Source organism: Eptesicus fuscus, chromosome 4, assembly GCF_027574615.1.
Source record: "Eptesicus fuscus isolate TK198812 chromosome 4, DD_ASM_mEF_20220401, whole genome shotgun sequence".
Classification (NCBI taxonomy): Eukaryota; Metazoa; Chordata; class Mammalia; order Chiroptera; family Vespertilionidae; genus Eptesicus; species Eptesicus fuscus.
The window spans coordinates 73406029-73414953 of NC_072476.1; the positions used below are offsets into that span (position 1 = coordinate 73406029).

The 8925-nt window shown below is 40.3% G+C and overlaps 1 pseudogene; it reads left to right on the forward strand.

Annotated features, from left to right (window-relative positions):
- The first annotated feature begins 6936 nt into the window (after positions 1-6936).
- On the forward strand, positions 6937-7594 carry LOC129148760 (methyltransferase N6AMT1-like; annotated as a pseudogene).
- The last annotated feature ends 1331 nt before the right edge of the window (positions 7595-8925 follow it).

Genomic DNA, 8925 nt, shown 5'->3' on the forward strand with positions numbered 1-8925 from the left:
TGAACGCAGTTTTTGTCTATTTATTTGGCATCTCTTAATTTTTTTTTCAATAATGTTTGCAGTATATAGATGTTGAACATTTCTGTTAGATTTATCCTTAAATATTTCATAGATTTTATGCTATTGTAATTGGTATTGTTTTAAAATTGTTAAATATCTGAGTGCACATTGCTAGTATATAAAAATACAATTGATTTTTTTTATATGTTGTGCATGTCTTCTGCAACCATGCCAAAATCACTTATTAATTCTAACAGCTTTTTTATAGATTTCACTGGACTTTCTACAGATCATATTGTCAGTGAATAGACATTTTAATTTATTTCTTTTCAATCTGGATGCTTTTTATGTTTGTCTGTTTGTTGTTGCCTGATTGCACTGGCTGGAACTTTAAAAGCAATGTTGAAGAGAGGTGTTGAGAATGGTCATCCTTGTCTTGTTCCTGATCTTAAGAGGAAAGCACTCAGTCTTTCATCATTAGGAAGTTAGCTGTAAATTCTTATAAATGACTTTTATCAAGTTAAGGAAAACTCCTTCTATTCCTAGTTTGCTGAGAGTTTATGAGGACTAGATGGTGAATTTTGTTAAGTGTTTTTTTCTGCATTTATTGAGATGATTATATAGAGTTGTTTTGTTTTTAGTTTGTTTATATAGTGAATTACATTGATAGATTTTTCAAATATTAAACCAATCTCATGTCTATTATCTGTTTAGATTTTAGCATCTATACTTGTGAGGGATAATGGGCATCTCTTTCCTTGCCATGTCTTTGGCTGACTTTTGTCTCAGAATAATGATGGCCGTATAGGAAGAGTTAGGAAGGATTTTCCTCATCTTCACATTTTGGGGAAAGCATTTCTGTAGGTTTTAAAGTATTTCTTTCTTAAATATTGGGTAGAATTTGTGAGTAAAGCTATCTGGACTGAAGTTTTATTTATTGGGACATGTTTAACTTCAAATTAATTTCTTCAATAGACAAAGAGCTATTCAGGTTACCTATTATTATTATTATTTTTAGTGAGCTTTGGCAATTTGTGTCTTTCAAAGAATTTTTTATTTCATCTAAGCTATCAAATTTATTGTATAAAAGTATTAATAATATTCCATTATTATCTTAGAGTCCATAGTGATATTACTTCTATTATTTCTGGTATTAATAACGTGTCTTCTTTCTTTTTCTCCCTAATAGGATTTATCAATTATCTTGTTCCTCCCAAAGAGCTGGCTTTTGGTTTCATTGATCTTCTCTATTTTTTTTTTTCTGTTTTCTATTTCATTGAGTTCTGCTTAGATGTTTATTATTATTTCTTTTCTTCTGTTTACTTTGGGTCTCATTGGCTCTTTTTCTAGTTTTTTAAGATGAAAGCTTATACCAAAGATCTCTCATCTTTGCTAATATAGGTGTTTAGTGCTAATGATTTCCCCCCTAAGTATTGCCTTCGTGGCACCCCATAACATTTAATATGTTGTAATTTTTTTATTCAGTTCAAACTCCTTTCTAATTTTCTTTTCTTGGCCCTAAGTAATTTTCATAAGTTCATGTGCTGACCAGTACTTGGCTGAAACTCAAGGAGGACCCTCTGCAGGTCTCTGAATTTCTCTCTGTGTGTAGCTCTCTCTCCTCTGGTAGTCTGTCCTACAAACTCTAACTGTGTGGTCTCCTCAGACACGTGGCTCTATCACCTCAGCTCAGAGAGTGCTGGGCTCTGCCTGGATTCCCCTCCCTGCTTCCCAGCCTGGGAACTCTGTCCAGGAAGTAATCTGGAGTAATCATAGGACTCGCTTTTTTTTTTTTCCAAGCATCTTATATATCACTATTTTTCATTACCTGATGTTCTAGTGTCTTGATATCTGTCATTTCATATTTTTTTTCTTATTTTATGATGTTCATTTCAGGTTAAAGGATAAATCTGATCCCTGTTACTCCATATAGCCAAAAGTCCGGGGGTGAGGGAGGATGTCCCTAGCATCTTAATCTTTCTCTCGAAACTTTCCCTCATGGGGCCTAATGATCACAAAATGGCTACTATATCACTAAGCATTATCTTTACATTTAATGCAGGATTTAATCCCAGCCATGTTTGCCCATTTCATTACAAATGAAAAATATTTTCCCAAAAGTTCCCCTAGCAAACTTACCCTTATATCTCATTGGCCATAATGAGGCTATACTTTTCTGCAAGTGAGTCTGAGGAAGCAGGAAACAGTATTTCATGATCGGCTTATATTTAGGTAGGATTTAGCACCAAACATTGCTACCCCAAAAAGCTTGAAGAAGGGAAGGGAATGGGACATAGGATACTGGATAGGTAACTAATAGGGTATGCCACTCAGGCAAGTTTTCTATAGAAGGTAAGATCAGCTTTGTGTCTGCCCTGGCACCTCTTTGCCTGCACACAATCCACAGAGGCTTTTCTGACATTAGCTGCTTTCCAACCTCTCTGTAGCTGATAAAGACTCTTGTGTACCCAGGGTAAGGGTGGGGGGATAACATTCTGGTGCTTTCTAAGGGCTACTTTACACCTCAGGGCGGTCTTTGAAGCTCTAACATATTTAGCCAAGGAGATTTTCTGTTATTTCCTTCTAATTAAGTTAAAATAACAAGTGGACATAGCATCCAAGTAACATCTACTTCACTAACTTCAAAAGTCACCTTGTTAGATTTCTGAAAGCACATCTAAGGATCCATTGTTTTGCTTATCTTGTTGGGCTCAGCTCAGAGGTAATTAGAGAGAATGAAGATCCAGCTAGTTCCTAGCATTCTTCCCAGCAGTGGTGGCTTGGGAGTGGGAGTTTCAGACAGACTGATAGAGCAGGTCACAAGACAGCAAGCCTGCCTTCTAGGCCAAGGAGACATTTCTGTGCAAATGCTTGGCAGTCCAAGTTTGGGTCAGTAGCAGAGCCTCTGGGCACTTAGATGTTAACTTTGCAGAAAAAGAAAAGGCAATCATGAGTTTTACACCAACATTTTTAGCCCTACGGTTGACTTCTAGGTGTCAGGGAAAAGGGGAGAGTAGTTCTTATCTTCACCTAGTAAAAACAGACTTGACCTCCTTCACAATTGAGCCAGTTAAAGATACCTATTCAGTGAAGAGAGTCAAGTATTCCCTCTTCTCTGGTAAATAAAACTGTTAATGTAAAAACATTCGAACCTGTAAAGTATTTTTGTGACTTTATTTGAGCCAAAACTGTCGACAGTTGCCAGGAAGCAGTATCTCAACAGATTGGGATAGTGCTCCTGAGAATGGCGGGTTACATCTATTTTTATACATTGCAATCAAAGGAAGGGACATAGGTGGGTTACATGAAATCCATTGGTGATAGACCAGAGAGGCGGGAGAAAGCAAAGCGAGGAGGGGAAGGGGGCCTGGGATTGGATAAAAAGTAAAATGGTAGACACATACTTAGGTGGGTGCAGGATAGTTAACAGTCAACAATGAACATGATAATAATAATATTGAAGGAATTTGTGGTATCTGTCCTGGTGCCCAGGCACGTTAGGTTGTGCCCCAAGGGGTCCGGAAAAGGGCAAGTTACAAGTTACCCATGTGGACGCAAGGGGCCACATGCTAACCTGACAAGCTCAGGGAAGGCCTGTATGACGGTTTTGCAAACTCAGAGACCTAAAGTAACCACAAAGGATGGTCTGAAATTAAACTTTAACTAAAAGCAGTTATGGTGGGTAGTCACCTTCTAGGCCGGTATCTTCACTGACAATGTCAACCTTTACCTTAACCGAGCCTATCTGTCTTTTTGCATCTATAATAACATTCCCTTGAAATGTCTGGGTAACTTGTAACTTCCCTTTTCCTGGACCCCTTGGGGCACAACCTAATGTGCCTGGGCACCAGGACAGATACTACAAATTCCTTCATTGTATATTAATTGTTCCTGCACCCACCTAAGTATGTGTCTATCATTTTACTTTTTATCCAATCCCAGGGGTTTCCCTGCTTTGCTTTCTCCCGCCTCTCTAGTCTATCACCAATGGATTTCATGTAACCCACCTACGTCCCTTCCTTTGATTGCAATGTATAAATATAGATGTAACCCGCCATTCTCGGAAGCATTATCTCAATCCGTTGAGGTTCTGCTTCCTGGCATGTGTGACAGTTTGGCTCAAATAAACTCACAAAAATTCTTTACAGATTTGAATGTTTTTATGTTAACACCCAGATAGTTAAAGGATGTTATCATAGATGCAAAAAGACAGATAGGCTCAGTTAAGGTAAAGGTTGACCTGTCAGTGAGGATACTGGCTTAAGAGGTGACTACCCACCATAACTGCTTTTAGTAAAAGTTTAATTTCAGACCATCCTTTGTGCTTACTTTAGGTCTTTGAGTTTGCAAGACCGTCATACAGGCCTTCCCTGAGCTTGTCAGGTTAGCATGTGGCCCCTTTCGTCCACAAAACTAATTCTCCATGGGGCTTAAAATTTTTTGTTTCATGTAAATTTTCAGCAGTATTTCCTGTTTAGGCTAATATGGCAGAGAAAAGCTTCTTGGGTCTGCAGTGTCCTCAGGTTTGAGTGGTTAAGCATGAACTCTACACTGGACAGGGTCTAAGCATGGTTTGGCTGTGGAAGAAAGGCCTGGGAGAGGCAGTGGGCTTGGACTGGACAGAACTGGAAGAGAGAGGTGTAACTTGGAAGATAGTATTTGACTAAAAGAGGAGAAGGATGGGATCAGAAGAAAATTAAGTTGCTCTATGGAACATTACTTCTTATATTAGTAAGGATGGGCTAAGTTATGCTGCAGTAACAACCCCCAAAATCTTAGAGGCTGACTATAACAAAAGTTTATTTCTCTTTCCATGCAAAGTCCTTTGTGGGCCCAGGTACCTCTCTAGGGCAGTTGTCCTCTGCATGGTAATTGAGTTATCCAGGCTGCTTCAGTTTTGTGGGCCTCTCATTTCAGCATAAGGATTTCTCCACAATTGCCTCACTGGAACAAGAATCTGGGCATTTCACTGTCTCAGCTTGGAAATGAAGTGGGTCGATACATTGGCCAGTACAACTAATCACTCTGCCCTGTCCAACTGCAAGGAGACTGAGAAATGTAGTCTTTTATATGCCTGGAATAGGAAAAAAAAACAGATATTGGTATATACATTGATACCAACTTACTATGCTGGTTCATAAGACTTCTCTTGGGGAAGAATGCTATGTCAGTTTGCCACCTAATTCAGGATTTTGTTCCAGGAAGTATTTATGGTTGGAAGAGGTGTTGAGGGTTTTATTTTGTAGCCACATTTACATAGCAAGAAACAAGTGTTTATAGAAATTGAACGTTTGTTCCAGGAAGATTTGGAGGATGCTGGTGGAGACCATGAGTGAGCAATCCCACCTTTCTTCTTCTACCCTGCCTTGTCACTTCTTTAAGTGCTTCAGCGTGATGCAGTAAGCACAGGCACATTTGGTAGTAGCCAAAACCCCAAATGGGCAGGCCACCGATAGCAGGAAGGCTGGGGAGGTGGTGGCAGGCACCCAGGAGGCACTGCTCCCCACAACATGGTACCTCACTCTGGGCGGATAGATTATTGCAACTTCTGTTTCCTGCAATGATCAGCAGCTTCCACACCTTGCAACACAGTAACATGTCTTCTCAGAAAAGGTAATCAGAAAATCACAATCAATAGACTAGATCAGTGATTTTCAACAGGTATGCTGTAAGAATTTTTAAAACATGCAATATCTGACTATTTAATCAGGGACACTGACCTCTTTTCCCTTAGATTGTCAAATAAAAAAATGACAACAGCCAATACAACAATAGCTGTCCAGTGTGAATGAATAAAAATTATACTTTTTTTTTTTGGTCAGATCAACAAAAAATATATTTATTGGTGTGGTGCAGAATTTTGGTAATTAGTTCATATGTGTCATGAAATGAAAAAGGTTGAAAATCGCTGGATTAGATTCGTGCTATGACTCTTGGAGCTCATCTTTCATTTTTTTATTGATTTCAGAGAGGAAAGGAGAGGGAGAGAGAGAGAGAGAGAGAAACATCATGATGAGAGAGAATCATTGGTTGGCTGCCTCCTGCACACCCCTACTAGGGATCGAGCCCACAACCCAGGGCCTGTGCCCTGACTGGGAATTGGACCATGATCTCCTGGTTCGTAGGCTGATGCTCAACCACTGAGCCATGCCGGTTGGGCAGAGCTCACTTTTTAGAACTGAGTGAGTGCTCTTGTGTCTGAAAGAGCAGGAGAGTAAAGAGCAGCACTTGCACAGTTGTCTCAGTGGGAATGTCAGGCTAAGCACTCAGGCCAATCAATGAACCGGGAAGAGGGTAGACAGGAAGCTGTGCAGCCAAATGATTCACAGCCCTCCATCCTGGGAGGCTCTCTCTTCTCAGGCTAGGGAATCAGAAATCAAATCATAGAGGGGCCAGGCACGGTGAGAGTTTTATCATCTGAAGCAGCCACATTGGCCCTTCAGGTGACATCGACAGCCATTTTCTGACCTGCCAAGCATAGTAACCAGATGCTGGCGTTGTGTTTTGTGTCTTCTTAAGGCTCAGTCCACCTTGCACACAAAACTGTAATACTTTACAGGTCTGCCTAAGGGAAATTAAGGGAAATAAACGTTTCTTTCTAAATTTCCCTTTGCTAAACGCTCCCTTTGTGCTAGTCCCCAGATAGGCAGGTCTTCCTTTCTCTGAGCTAAATCTCCCAGGACAGCTCTCTCTGATTATAACGCCCAGTCTTGCAATTCTTCTTTAAATGTTCCTGCCTTAGTTTCATCTCCTTAAATGATTCTCTGCTTTCTGAAAATGATTCTAACAAATGGATAGTTAACACATTTTCTGCATTATCAATTAATGAATTAATTATTCAAATCAATGAATTATTTTTAATTCTTCATGTGTATCACTCCAGCCACTTATCTGTGTTCTCCTTCTATGTAATAAATATCCTGTGACTGGTGAATGATGGCAGTGCCCACTTCGCCATGCTATATGGGCACCTGGGCCACAGCGCCTTCTTGACGAGTTCCAGCCCTCCTGCTGTGGACACCCTCGAGGGTAGTGGCCAAGGGGTGGTGGACGCTCATGGGAGTGGAAATATGCCTGGAAGTAGGGTCAGACCTGGAGTCTAGCCACATTCCTAGCCTCTACCATAGGTCCTCAAGCTTTGTACACGGGCACTGATATGATCTCTAGGCAGCAGCACGTACCCCAACAAAGTTCACATACAACCCATAATTTCAGATGTGGTCAAAGTCTTGCTACCAAGATTGAAGGGAAAATGTGATCTTCTGGTGTTTAATCCCCCTGTGTAGCGACTCCATCCAAAGAGGCAGGAAGTCACGTGACGGAAGCAGCTTGAGCTGGTGGCAGGAATGGTCGTGAAGTCATGCACAGGTGCTTTCCACTGGTTCCACAGCTCCTTCCACCAAGAGGGTTATTCTACTTAGTTATCATTAAAGAAAACAACCCAGAAGAAAATTTGAAAACAATAAAACTGGAAGATCTACAAGGACTACTGCAATTTCCAGGCACAGGAGTCTCAAGGATGGTGGAAAACTGCCAAGCAGACAAAAGGAAAGGGGGGATCACATCCAAGACGCAGAGTTTCGAAGGAGCGTAGTATCCAAAGAATAACATGGAGTTGAGTCTACTCAGAGCACTGGATGAAGTCATGACATACGGAGAAAAGAAAAAGAAGTATGAGTAAGAAGGCAGGGAGGTGGGCACAGGCTAGATGATAAAGGAACTTAAGTAACAAATTAAAGAGTTTTAAGTTTTTCCAGCAGGCCACAGAAAGGCGTGGAAAAGTCTAGCCAGGACAGGGGACTGGTCTGATTTGCACTTTAGAAGTCTGGTAGCCACGGCATGAAGGATGAATTGGAGGTGGGAGCCTGGATAGGGAGGCTGTTCTAGGTTATTATCATGAGCAAGGAACACTCAATGGAGCTAAAGGAGTTTAGGATAGACCTTGTCTAATGTTTTGCTGAAATCAGTTTATTCTGGGTTGGACTCAAACCAGAGAATTTGTTATTATTTTTGCAAAATATTCACCAAGCCCGATTAAAATTGTCATAACTTCCCAAGTTTTGTAAGAACATATTTCCTTTCGATGATACCGGAGTCACCAAACTCAATCAGAGGGGCTGTGCCACTGCAAAAGAGTAGCCGGCTGAGAACCCTGGGGTCAAGGGCCCGTAGCTCCCTTCTGTCCACCAATTTTGACACATAAACAGCAGTGCACCTTCTCTTGACTAATGAAGACCCTGTTCTTCCTTATCCTCTGCCTAAGTGCATTCTCCTACTTAATTTTTGTTTTTAAATGTTACACTTCTAAACAGATCAATCTTAGCCTCACTAAGCGTGGCACAAGTAGACATTATGTGTGTCATAACCTGATGCAATAGGAAATCCAGGCACCACCCATGACAGGTCTTATCTGATTCACTCTGGATCTAACCAGCAGTTTACAGGAAATATGGGAACTTCAGGTAACCATAAGGGAGCAGTCAGCCAAATCTAGAGTGAGGACATTTTACAGGACAGATTATCCGCTTCATCAATGAATTGCTGACATGAAAGAGATGGGATAGTGGTTATGGAATAAAAGACATTTAAAGGAATAACAATCCAATTCTGTGTCTGAACCTTGATTCAAGGAAGCTATTAAAGACATCTTTCCTAACTGGGGAAATCTGAATATGGACTGAATATTAGATGATATGAAACATAATAGACATGATAATGGTGTGGTGTTTCTGTGTTTTTTTTTAAATATCCTATGTATTATATTAGCATATTTTGGAAAATGGCATGACCTTTGGGATAAATGGAGTGAAATAAATTTTATTCAATTAAAATGGAAAAAGATGGGCAAACCATTGATAATCAAAGGTAAGTTATACTATTGTTGTGCATGTTTTATATTTTCCATAACGGAAAGGTGTGTGTGTG